Consider the following 13407-nt stretch of genomic DNA (forward strand, 5'->3'; position numbering starts at 1 on the left):
CTCCTGACCTCCTCACCTCACTCCCAGCCCGGCTATCGACTGAACTGCGGCGTTCACGTGGAGCTGGGTGTTGTTCAGTCGATAGGTTACTCCTTTCAGATGTGACGGGTAATTTCTTTGTTCCAGCCAGAGATCTAGAACTGATATGTCAAAGGCCGTGGTACGTGTTGTCCTTTATGCGGGAAAGTCCTTATATCAGATGCTAGTGTCAAATCGATAATAAGAGTAGATGGTACAGTACGTGGCCGTAACGGTTTTTCTCTCACTACTGTCGCAGTTACCATTCCAAAGTCAGTTCGTTTTGTTTAACGACACCACTAGAACCGATTGATTTATTAACTATCCGCTATAATTGTATGTTAAATATTTGGTAATTTTTTACATTAAGTCAAATAGAAAACCCGCTACATCTTTGCCATTAGCAGCTAGGGTTCTTTTATATGCTCTTTCCCATAGACAGTGCAGCGTATATCACGGCTTTTGATATACCAGTTGCTGGCACTAGTTGGGACGGGAGGGGAGGGGGGCAATCAGTGAATGGGTCCACTAAGGTGATTCGATCCTATGAGGCAAGCACCTCAGGCGAGCGCTCTACCGATTGAATACTGTACCATTTCTTAGATATCAGATAGGTGCTGATTAAACAAAGTGCTGGGGTATCGTTAAAATAGGCTTTCATTTATGTCGCTATTGGTTTTAAATTTTAGAAAATAGTTTATGTTCCATCTCACCAGCCCATTTCTAGCACGTGTTTTTGTCAAAGGTAGAGGCGGGACGTAGCCCTGATGCGCGGTCGGTCTAGGATCGATCTCCATCGGTGGGCCCATTGAGCTATTTCTCTTTCCAGCCAGTGCACCACGAATGGTATATCAAAGGCCGTGGTATGTGCTATCCTGTCTGGGATGCCACATATAAAAGATCCTTTGCTACTAATGTAGCGAGTTTCCTCTCTATGACTGTGTTAAAATGACCATATGCTTGACATCCAATAGCCGATGATTAATAAATCAATGTGCTCCAGTGGTGTCGTTAAACAAAACAAACTTTAACTTGTCAAAGGTAATTTCAGTTTGATGGGGAAGATGCCGTTCTAGAAAGTCCATCATGTCAAGCGCAACCTCATGCAATGCGTTTTAGAATATACCCATCCGGCCCCACGTTTAATTTGATCTCGTCCTCTACAGAACTAGTACGGACATTTCAATAACTGTAACAGAAAAGAAGATTTATTATTATATTCTGGCAGGGTAAGACAAATCGCGGGTTTTTGACATTAAACACCCTGGAGGCAGGAAGTACTTAATTACAGACGATGTGTAACCTACTTCCAGTGCACCGTACTGGCTAAAAAAAACACACTGTGTTAATGAGATGTCCGACTCGCTTGTGTGTGTGTGTGCACCAGTAAGTTAATAACACACTAATGGTCTGACCCAGATGAAGTAATGATCACTGGAACACAGCATAAATCGAGCACATCACTGAAATATAGGAAATTGTATATCCATATAGAGAAACTGGCGAGGAACCGGCCTGCAGCTGACCAGAAAACGACGGAGGCCAGCGATAACCAGGAGATTTGTTATGATTGAGGCAATCAGGAGATTTGGCACCAGGAAGAGACTAAATGACAGTCTATACTCCTGCACGATATTGAAAAGGCCGGGAATGTTTGTTTAACGACAGACACCCCAGCACATGCTGTAAATGGCGGTGATAAATTGTATAAGATGTACTACTCAGCTTAGGGTTAGGGTTATTTGGGGAACAAACCACGTTCAAGTAATGCAAAGTTTTACATTTCTTGTGTTCGATGAATGACAAATCAAACTGAAGTCATGCATTACTGTAGTGGTGTACGAAACATCCAAACCACAGTCTCATTTAATATGTGTACAAATTGTTTATTATGACATACATTTGGTATATATATATATCTTTAGCGAAAGTTGGGTAGTATAATAATTGCGATAAATATATAAAGGGGATAGCTTATATTAGCAGAAAACTGTGTTAGTATTAGATGACCCTACCCTAAATTAGCAGAGAGCTCTGTTAGTAGCAGATGCCCCTGGCCCTATATTAGCAGAGAGCTGTGTTAGTATAAGATGACCCTTACTCTATATTAGTGGAGAGCTGTGTTAGTATAAGATGACCCTTACTTTGTATTAGCAGAGAGCTGTGTTAGTATAAGATGACCCTTACCCTATATTAGTGGAGAGCTGTGTTAGTATAAGATGACCCTTACCCTATATTAGTGGAGAGCTGTGTTAGTAGCAGATGACCCTTACCCTATATTAGTGGAGAGCTGTGTTAGTATAAGATGACCCTTACCCTATATTAGTGGAGAGCTGTGTTAGTATAAGATGACCCTTACCCTATATTAGTGGAGAGCTGTGTTAGTATAAGATGACCCTTACCCTATATTAGTGGAGAGCTGTGTTAGTATAAGATGACCCTTACCCTATATTAGTGGAGAGCTGTGTTAGTATAAGATGACCCTTACCCTATATTAGTGGAGAGCTGTGTTAGTAGCAGATGACCCTTACCCTATATTAGCGGAGAGCTGTGTTAGTATAAGATGACCCTTACCCTATATTAGTGGAGAGCTGTGTTAGTATCAGATGACAATTACCCTATATTAGCGGAGAGCTGTGTTAGTAGCAGATGACCCTTACCCTATATTAGCAGAGAGCTGTGTTAGTATAAGATGACCCTTACCCTGTATTAGCAGAGAGCTGTGTTAGTAGCAGATGACCCTTACCCTATATTAGTAGAGAGCTGTGTTAGTATAAGATGACCCTTACCCTGTATTAGCAGAGAGCTGTGTTAGTAGCAGATGACCCTTACCCTATATTAGCAGAGAGCTGTGTTAGTAGCAGATAGCTTTGCCCTATATTACCCTATATTGTGTTAGTAGCCGATGCCCTTTTCACTAGCTCTGTTAGCAGTAGATGACCCTTACCCTATATTAACTGAGAGTTGTGCCATCCACAGCTGACCTTATTATGACCGACAATGGCCGCCTATCATTTGAATCATTGTTATTGATTTTAGCGGGGTTCCCTTCCTTGTGAAAGTCATTATGTCGAAGGATGGCCGCGTCTGACTCCTACGGTGTCGTTTGGTAGAGACACGAGATTAAAATCGTTACTGTGTGAAACAATTTACATCTCTTGTGCTAGGCCGACTGGATCATGGGTGATGGCAACAGTTTGTTAGCAGACGTACCGAGTGGTGGCATATTGAAACTACAAAACATTTGCATGTATTGTGTCATAGAAAGAAAGAAATGTTTTCTTTAACGACGCACTCAACACATTTTATTTACGTTTATATGGCGTCAGACATATGGTTAAGGACCACACAGATTTGGAGAGGAAACTCGCTGTCGCCACTACATGGGCTACTCTTTCCGATTAGCAGCAAGGGATCTTTTATTTGCGCTTCCCACAGGCAGGATAGCACAAACCATGGCCTTTGTTGAACCAGTTATGGATCACTGGTCGGTGCAAGTGGTTTACACCTACCCATTAAGCCTTGCGGAGCACTCACTCACGGTTTGGAGTCGGTATCTGGATTAAAAAGTCCATGCCTCGACTGGGATCCGAACCCAGTACCTATCAGCCTGTAGACCGATGGCCTACCACGACGCCACCGATGACGGTATATTGTGTCATAGAGATTGCACGTATAACACGTGTACATGTGTTAACGTCCTTCATACTACGAGCGTGATACCTAACGCTATACTCTGATAATCTCGTAGCAATTAAAACAAAGTTTGGTTTTCTTTAATGACACCACTAGAGCACATTGATTGTTTAATCATCGGCTATTGGATGTTAAACATTTGGTAATTCTGACATATAGTCTTAGAAAGGAAATCCGCCACATTTTTCCATTAGTAACAAGAGATCTTTTATATGCACCATCCCACAGACAGGATAGCACATACCACGGTCTTTGACATAGCAATTACAATGCCTATGTCATAATATGTTGCATATAGTGTCACGTCTTCGGAGATGAAATATGAAAAGTGCATCGGCTAAATCCCCAGAATACCAATGTTACAGCTTCAAAAGACACGTGATGGCTAGGCCAGGTTTTGACACTTCTAGAAAACCATTAGGAAAATCCTATTACGAAGCTAAACATTGTCGAATTACCATAAACACTACTTCCTTCCATTCCAAACCCAAGTTCTCCAATGAACGAAACACGTACTCTCCAGGCTAAATCAGCACGATGACTAAACTCGCCCTAATCTAGGAAGTGAAACGACCATTTTTTACGCCCAATGTCTGCTAAATTGCTGAGTTATTAGCAATAGAGAGATGTTCCCATAATATTGTGGATGTAATCAGATTTCACAAACAAAATCACAAAAAAAGACCTCAAGATACGATTTGTTTAATGTCATAACAGACTTTTTCATTTCATTTCAACTTATTTTCGTGCTTATATCCAATTAAGGTTCAAGCACGCTGTCCTGGGCACACACCTGGGCTGTCTGTCCAGGACAGTGGGCTAGTTGTTGGTGGTTAGTGGTTAGTGGGAGAGAAGAGGGTGTAGTGGTCGTTATAACTCGCTCTGGGTTGGATCCGGTACCTGGCTGCGAACACTGTACCTACCAACCTTATGTCCGATGGCTAAACCACGACATCACTAACAGTCTTAGTATTATTTAGCGTTGTCGGTCTATTATTTTAAATGTATGTTCCCGAGATTTTGTTGTATTGTGTTTTAAGTGAGTCAAGCCAGGGTTGTACTGATGGCGGTTAGTTCTCTATTGTACTGATAGCAATTAGTTTATCATCGACACTGGGGTGACTTACTATATTTATTGGTATGGCGCATACCCACTTGTGCTTTGTAAAATAATTAATAAAAAACACCTGAAATATGAAAAGCAATGTAGAAGGAAGAAATACATGTAGTTAGTGGTCATTTACTGCCTTTCGCCAAAAAATGGGGAGGGGAATATACATACATACATACATACATACATACATACATACATACATACACACATATATACATACATACATACAATTTGCGGGCGATTCGGTGCCACAGGTCTGAATCCCAGCAACGGCATGGGACAATTTGTGAGGCTAGAAAGGATTTAATTATCCCCTGCGCCAGTGCGTTAATATCTATGTATGCAACAGTCAATCTCGACATACATACAGTATATAGATATTCATACACCAATGCAGAGAGAGAGAGAGAGAGAGAGAGAGAGAGAGAGAGAGAGAGAGAGAGAGAGAGAGAGAGAGAGAGAGAGAGAGAGAGATGCAGTGATAGAGTGAAGAGACAGTGAGGAAATTCATATTCAAACCATAATATTCAACCATAATAATATACAAGGAAGCAGATTAATTTGGATCTATTTACCTTACTATAACTCGTGTGAATATATTAAGTACGTTACTGCATCTTTAATCCTTAAATATTGTACATGCTTTAACATTACTGTACATACAGTCATGGTTATTAACGTACCACAAGCATAGTTGGAGATTTCGATCGCATTCAATTTATATGACGACTATGGTTAACTAACCGTGTACGTAACTGTTAATCAACATGGTTAGAACTTTGGTTGTTAGAAGGAAGGTGTAGCCAGAACGCAGCTGTCCATTGGTAGACATTATCAACTCGAGCTACTCTACGCAGATACGACGCGCTACCATCGCGTCCAGACAGTCAATAATAGAGAACACAAAATTTCACAAGTGAAGGTGTTTGCGTGACTTTATCGAAAGTGACAGGTGTTTGCATGGGTTGCTTTCTGATGGGAGATACTATTACACACGCTGAATCATTAATTGCATTCCACCAGTAGCTGAACGGTGCAGGCGCTTTTTTTAGGCACATACTTCATACAGCTAAAAGATTGTCTTTTTCGAGTCACTGCACTAAACCTGTAATATTGTGTTCTTCGATGGATGTTTCCATATTGGTCATGTTATAGGTTCGAGGACCTATAGCAACACCAGAGTGAAAACACGCATTTAATGGTATCTTCGTCAATCACCGACTTCTGCTGGCAGAGTAAAGATGGGCTGATAATTGAGAATTAGATTTAGGGTGTTCCTTGAGTCAAAGGGTCGTTTTGATAATATCTCCACTGCTCTCATCAGTCATTGACAGTTGTTTCGCTAACACGAGGACTCCCACTTTCCAGGACAACACATCTTTCCCGCCGCTCGGCCTGTAACAGGACTGCCGATCCCAAACTGGATGACAAATCTAAACTTGAAAAGTTGGAGCTCATTAACAAGTTATAGCTGTTATGTTGACATGCATCAATGAATCACTGCCCATACAGTGATGATGCCAAGTGTTCTCGAAGTGTGAGCATATTTCCCCAGCTGTATTTTCCGCCATAAGCTCAGTCAATAGTTTTCTGTTTTTATGTCAATAATGACAATTATGTACATGATTTTTCACACACACACACACCCCAAAAAAACACAAAAAAAACAAACAAATAATATATATATATATATATATATATATATATATATATATATATATATATATATATATATATATATATATATATATATAAACGCTCGCCATAAACAAAAAAAAAATCTGTAACTGGATGAAAATAAACAATGGACCGAATTTACGAAAGGTGTTTATCCCTTAACCTGGTGTAACTATCTAAAACAGCAGTGTGTATTTTAGTAACTAAATTACGAAGCACGTTTATGTTACACGAGTATAATATTTTATACCAAACAAAACGTGCTGATGGCATTTATGCCTGCAATTAGGCCAGTATTTTTTAATTTTAAGGTTTACGAACAAGAACTTTTGTGCACAAGGGTAGGAGGAAGGAAAAAAACCAAATGTTTGGGGTGTATCAGTAGGGGTGATTTTTTTTTTAATATGGCTACTTTGATAGATAAATAAGATTGACAAGGCACCTCTAAGCTCCCACATTTCAAGCTCCTGAAAGTAGTACCCGGGCCTATATGGGGTCATGACCTACTTTCCGTGACCTTGACCTTGATGACGTCACGTGACCTCGTCCTACTGACCCTGACCTACTTAGACTGGCCTTGATGACGTCACGGACTACTGTGCCGTGTGCAACGTCCTACTGACCCCGACCTACTTAGACTAACCATGACCTACTTAGACCGGCCCCTGACCTACTTAAACTGACCTTGACCTACTGAGACTGGCCTACTGTGCCGTGTGCAACATCCTACTGACCCGGCCCTGACCTACTTAGACCGGCCCCTGACCTACTTAGACTAACACGAAAGAGTATAAAAAGGCTAGATACGGTTTCATTATCATTCGCTCGCCGAAAACGACCACATCTACTACGTCATTGTTATTCGTTTGTGATATTTCGTCATTGTTAGAAGAAGATTCGTTTGGATAATTTTGAGAGATTTTGTCACCGTTAGAAATCGACTGGATCAAGACTTGAAAATAGTAAGTTAATTTTCTGATACTGATTTAGTTTGAAGATCTATGTGTTTGCAGTGGTGGACAACGTTTTAACAAATGGTACTTTTTGAAAATCGTTCTTTCTTCAAACACGGTGAAATAAATAACAAATTGACATTGAAAGTGTTCTAAACGCGGAAGCAGTTGTTCTTGTATGCAACTTCATTCAAAGACTGACGTCATTCAAACATTATAAACGTGTTATACTCTCACCCTTGTTGAGTCGTTGTCTCTATTAAGTCGTGTCATTTCACCTCTTTTTAAAGTACCTACCGTTTGTTTACGTTCTAAGTCTGTAAGATGTGTAGACAGTCAAATAGCTAAGAAATTTTTATGTATATCCAATTATTTGTTACCTTAAAAAATAGCTTTTTTTCTACACATGAACCAAAATAGGTCAAAAACACATGACCCGTATGACAATTAAAACATTTGTAGTTTCCGTAATTTATGGCGATCATGCCCAAAATATCTATCGAAGTGTCGTCTGCATGTTTATTTTTTACGCATTAGTGAGTGACGTCAGCAAAAATGTGAGGTCACACGTCAATCGTTTTTTCATGCAAGCAAATAAGGGCGCTAACTAAACGTAAACTAAGATCAATACAGTTTTAGAAATATGGATATTACTACAATACATATATAGTGAGTATTATATTTGAATACATATTTTTAAATCATACACTTATTTCCTGAAAAAAAAATATTTGTTTAATCTAGAGCGTTGACCTTGCAAATAATACGTTGACAGGATAGCGGGCGAATCGTAGGTCACGTAAAGGTGGTTCAGTCGAATTGTTAATAACAAATATATGCGAATGTGCCCTGATTAGTGTCATTGACAAGGCATCATACCCATAGACCTGTTATTTTTTTTTTTTATAATTTTTATTTTTATTTCCTCAATTTTTAAAATTAAACTGTCCAATTCCTTCATGATTTGTCTTCTGTCCCTGGAAAAAAAGAAATAGTTTTTCAAATGTGATGCTCTCAAAAAAAGTTAATATTCCTGAAAAGCTTAATATATATATGTAATAATTGCACGATACTCAGTTTAATACCATTTTATAAAATCATGTCTAGACATTGTAGTGGTATAGAGAACATCCCCTCACCCACTCAGATTAATTCGGACGTCCCTATGACACATGTCATCCGCTGGATCTTAATTATATGAAAGACAACAAAAACAAACCAGCACGATTTTACAAGAACAGTCAGGTAGTGTGTGTTTTAGTAAACATACTTACATATCAGTGTTCTTGGGGGGATTTAACATACCCCTCAGAACAGGGTAGGTGCCAGTGGCTGCTGTGGTGGTGGTGGTGGTGGTGGTGGTGGTGGTGGCCGCCACATTGGTGGCTGCTACTGCGGTGGTGGTGGCGGTGGTGGTGGTGGTGGTGGCCGCGGCTAACGCCACATAATATTCGTCACTGGAAATATACAAAAATTTACATCAAAATACAAGCATTGATGAAAGCCGTGTATATTGTAACCTTTCGAACATCGCCGTGTGGAACATAAAACATGGTGAAATTAAAAAAAAAAATCAACTAGGACGATAGTGAGCTATAACAAAAATCTTACCTCCACTGGTCCAGGAGACTTTCTAGGTCAAACTGATCTATTCTGAAAAAGAGAAAAGACATTTATTAGTTTTATCGTGAATGGGATTTTTAAACTCAACTTTTGATGTAAAAAATAATTTGGAACCAAACAATACTGATTTTAAAATGATACATTTGACATGATTTAACTAACATTTTGCCAAAAATAAAGAATCAAAGCAGTAAATATTTCTTTATATATTAGTTTATCAAAATGTATATATCATAAATAATTTTAAACTTACGCGTTGTCATTGATGGTGTCCATCTTGATCTGTTGTAACAAAAAATGTGTTTGAATTTATACCCATCACTGTTCCAGTAACCTACTGAAGAACTAGGTCATCGACCTAGAAACCTTGAATCTCCCTGACCCAATGAGAATTGTTTTCTTCATAATTACACTTTCCAAGCAGCAACTAGGAGGGGACAAATTATTTATAAATAAAATAAAAACTTCCTGTGATACCCTACACTATTATAATAAATTCGAGTAAACCATGGTCCCTGTGACCAGGGGCCTCTCCCTCCAAAAAAGACAGTACTTTGACAGCACCCCTCAGGTTGCACACCCCAGGGATCCGTCTCTGGCTGCTATCAGTGCTAAGCGTGTCACATGTTATACTTTGTAACAGTTCATTGAAACAATCCCCTTTCATTGTGTTCATATAAAAAAAAATGTTTTACATTCAGTAGATTGTGATATTTAAAATAAAAGAATGACAAGCAATATTAATAATTTAAAATATCAATTTAAAATATATACTCAAGACTAGTGTTTTTAAGGTGTAATATATGAAATATTTAAAATTATTATTACTGATGTCGATGACGTTAACACACACGTATAGTTCAGGTGACAATGTAAATAAGCACGTATATAAATATTAACCTTGTGATCGGAAATTTCTAAGCAATTGCTCGTCACACAAATAAACATGTATATCTGACAGATATCTGTATTTACACTATCGCATGAACATAATGTACTATTTTATGCGAAACAACACTAGGTCTGATGTATGACAAAACCTTTGACCTAATCTAAAAACGTATCTCTGCACACTACGAGCCAGTAGGGGTGCCAATGGGTTATTTTTAAATGTTACAAAAATAATTCCTGGTAACTCAGTGTTCTCTTGATGTGCGGTAGGTCTGGGATCGATCCCCGTCGGTGGCCCATTAAGCTATAGCCAACTAGTGTATTATGTCTGGTATATCAAATATCGTGGTATGTTCTGTCTTGTACACACAGCTTTTGCTACTATAAAGTAGCGGTAGAAATATCCAATCACAAATCTAGTCATAGAGTAAAAAAACACAAAAAACAAACGCAATGTTTTGGTTTTTCATTTATTTCTAAATTACAAATCACTGACACATATATAAAATGGACACACACTGGGTTACATCGAGAGGCCTTAAGGGCGACATGTGAATAATATGAGTGTTCATTTCTCTTCATCATCGTCGTCCTCCTCATCAGTATCATCATCGTCGGTATCGTCGTCGTCTTGTTCATCCAAATATTCGCCGATCCATGAACGATACTGATTTAATTTAGAACGAATCTGTGGTCTCACATCTTTGTCTGGATTCACAAACTGTAAAAAATTTCTGGTGTTGGGACCTTTGTCAAAGTAATGCATATAGGTCAGGAAGCGAGAGTACGTGTCTTTAAATAACTTCCATTGCAATGTCTTCATGTTTCTTTCAATGGCATCTTGGGTCATGTTTTTTTCTTCGTAGCGTTTCCTCTTGTTTTGGAGATAGTCACGATTGATGTCGAATACACGTTCCACCATGAGACGAATGCCTTCGTTTTCCAGGTCGGGCGACGGCTCTTCTTCTTTTTCATTTCCCTCTTCGCACGTTTTCACGTGTCGCTGCAAGTCGCTTCCGTCTTTAAAGACCAGACCACACGTATCGCAAGACTGCATTCTCTTGACTTTTTTCAGATAGGGTTCTACCTCATCATCTTCTTCGTCGTCACTTTCGTAGGCGGGTATGCCTGGTAGTTTTCTCTTGAATGCGTTTCTTTGCATGATTTGCATGTAGAGCTCTTTCTTCGTCGGTGGCTGCAACTCTTCTGAGACATTCGCCGTTACGTTCGTGCTTTTATACCATTCGGACGGCCCCGTCTCTAAACCATTAGGCCGAAGACGCCAATGTTCGGGCGTGGTCGGTTTCAAGTCCACCAAGAGATGTCCGTAGGGCCTGTAGGTAGCTTCCTCAAATCGCTGCATGAAATGACGAGTATTTCCAGGATACATCTGCTGTGCCAAAGTCAGAACTTGCTGCTTGTCGATGGGGTTGTTGAACAGCGCTAGATAATGACAGTTTCTTCTCTGTGTCGGGTCCTTGCTGTGATACAGGTTCTGGTTGATGGCAATCACAGAGAGGTTTCTGTGGTGACTTCCTTCCGTGAACAGGTCGGTGATGCGAGGGTCTTTTCCAGCTGTAGACATCAGGTCGTCCAACACGATGAGATTTCTGACTCTCGAATCCAAATAACGATCCTTTTCCAAATTCTCGGGTATGCCTTGAACAAATTTCACTCGAGCAACCATTTTGATCGTATCATAGAGGGGTTGCCATCGTTTGTAGAGCCAGATGATGCGCTGAGGAGGCGGCTGGATTTTACCATCTCTCAACAATTTGTACAACAAAACTGTCTTTCCACACGACGTGGGTCCCGACACGATCATGGTGAACGGATGTAACAATCTTAGGGGCTGCTGCTGCTGCTGCTGCTGCTGCTGCTGCTGCTGGGAAGGCTTATTGTCAGATTCCAAGAGTCCATGTTTATTTCGTACGTGCCGAGTTAGGTCGTGGGTCCAAACATATTTCTTTTCGCAAATGTGACACTGATTCATGATGTTGACTGTTGAAGTGATCGACGTGAACTGGCGATGTTGAAACTGCCATGCCCCCTTTTATAGCCTATTTAGAAATGCTTCTGCCGTTTCGGGGCTTTCCAACCCGTACCACTTTGTTGTTGTTGTTGTTGTTTCCGTTTCAGATCGGCTTTGGCTTGCTCTACCACTTGTTGTGTTGGGGAGACCATGACGACTTTGGGTGTCGGGGACTTGTTCTGTTCCTCTTTTTCTTTTTTCCACGTGGGATCGTAGAGTTCTAGACATCGATCCACACTGTACATGATCTGACTTTCCCCACCACGTTGAATTTCGAAGTGAGGTTGAAGTTTACCTTCTGCCTGCAGTTTACAGAAACGGGTCCACTTATCCACGTTGGGTACATATAACTTGTACTGGTCTGACATGTTGCTCCTCTGAAAGTTTTCCAAAACTATTTTACTTATATACCTTATGACGCATAAAGATATGGTACAGGAATATTTGAATGTGTGTGATACGTATGAGCAATGTCCCTCCTCCCAAGCACAAATCTCATCGTGCGAGCTCCCAAAAATCATCGTTACCAAAATATTACCCTTTACCAGTGTTACTACCATAGGGACACGTCCAGAGACACACTCATGGACCCAGGACATAAATAAGAAAGCAAAACCTGTTATTCACGGTTTTATTCACAACATACAACATGAAAACATAGCACACAAGTGTCTAAAACATTTAATGTCTGAACACATTGTTCACATAAGGACATCTTGGAGAGAGTCTGTAATGTTCCATTACTGGGTCGTCTGTCTTCTTCCATCGGTAGACGCGAAGTCCGCAACAGTAACAGACGACGGCATCGTGATCTCCCGTGTAGTAGAAACCGGCCTTGGCAAGTTCTTTTGGTTTTTGACGTAATTGTATGGGCCACCGAGCATATGTCAGCATCCGGGCATAGAAATGTCTCATTTCGGGACGATGACAGAACACGTAACGTCTCGAATAGCAATCTTCCTCATCCCAGACAGCATCTGTGTCACAGGCAGCATCCGTCTGATCTGTGGGTTCATCCACGAGTTCGCCATCTTCATCCATATTGTCACGTGTAGCATCCGTTTGATCCATGAAATGTTCTTCTTGTTTGGTAGCCACTCTTTTGATCGTATGTCTTTCTGAACATTTGCAGACCAAGACGTCGTCCTCGTCGCTACTGTTGCTGCTACTAACACTGCTCGAATATCCCGATGCCATCTTCTTCGTTCCAGATAGAGTGCAACAAGACACAAGAATGTCAGAATCATAAAACACGTCTGTTCTCTAGCACAGTCGCAAAGCAAATGAAGTGTAAACCATAAATCCATTCTTTTATACCTTCGTCCAAAACAAAACTCGTTCACCACTGGTGACACTCGTTAGGGTTGCAGAAGTTACACTGAAGAAATCCCATCTGGTTTTGA

At 40.2% G+C, this 13407-nt stretch overlaps 1 protein-coding gene and 1 long non-coding RNA gene across 2 annotated transcripts in view; one reads left to right on the top strand and one right to left on the bottom strand.

Moving 5' to 3' along the window:
- Positions 1–13407, top strand: part of LOC121378211 (voltage-dependent calcium channel gamma-5 subunit-like) — a 108542-nt gene that overhangs the window by 13751 nt on the left and 81384 nt on the right. The window lies entirely within an intron of this gene.
- On the bottom strand, positions 8356–8905 carry LOC121378213. The gene is made up of 2 exons (XR_005958685.1): positions 8733–8905; positions 8356–8435 (listed from the first exon to the last, which is right to left on the bottom strand). It is a non-coding gene; the product is annotated as an uncharacterized LOC121378213 (long non-coding RNA).

This window comes from Gigantopelta aegis, chromosome 8 (assembly GCF_016097555.1).
Source record: "Gigantopelta aegis isolate Gae_Host chromosome 8, Gae_host_genome, whole genome shotgun sequence".
Taxonomy (NCBI): Eukaryota; Metazoa; Mollusca; class Gastropoda; order Neomphalida; family Peltospiridae; genus Gigantopelta; species Gigantopelta aegis.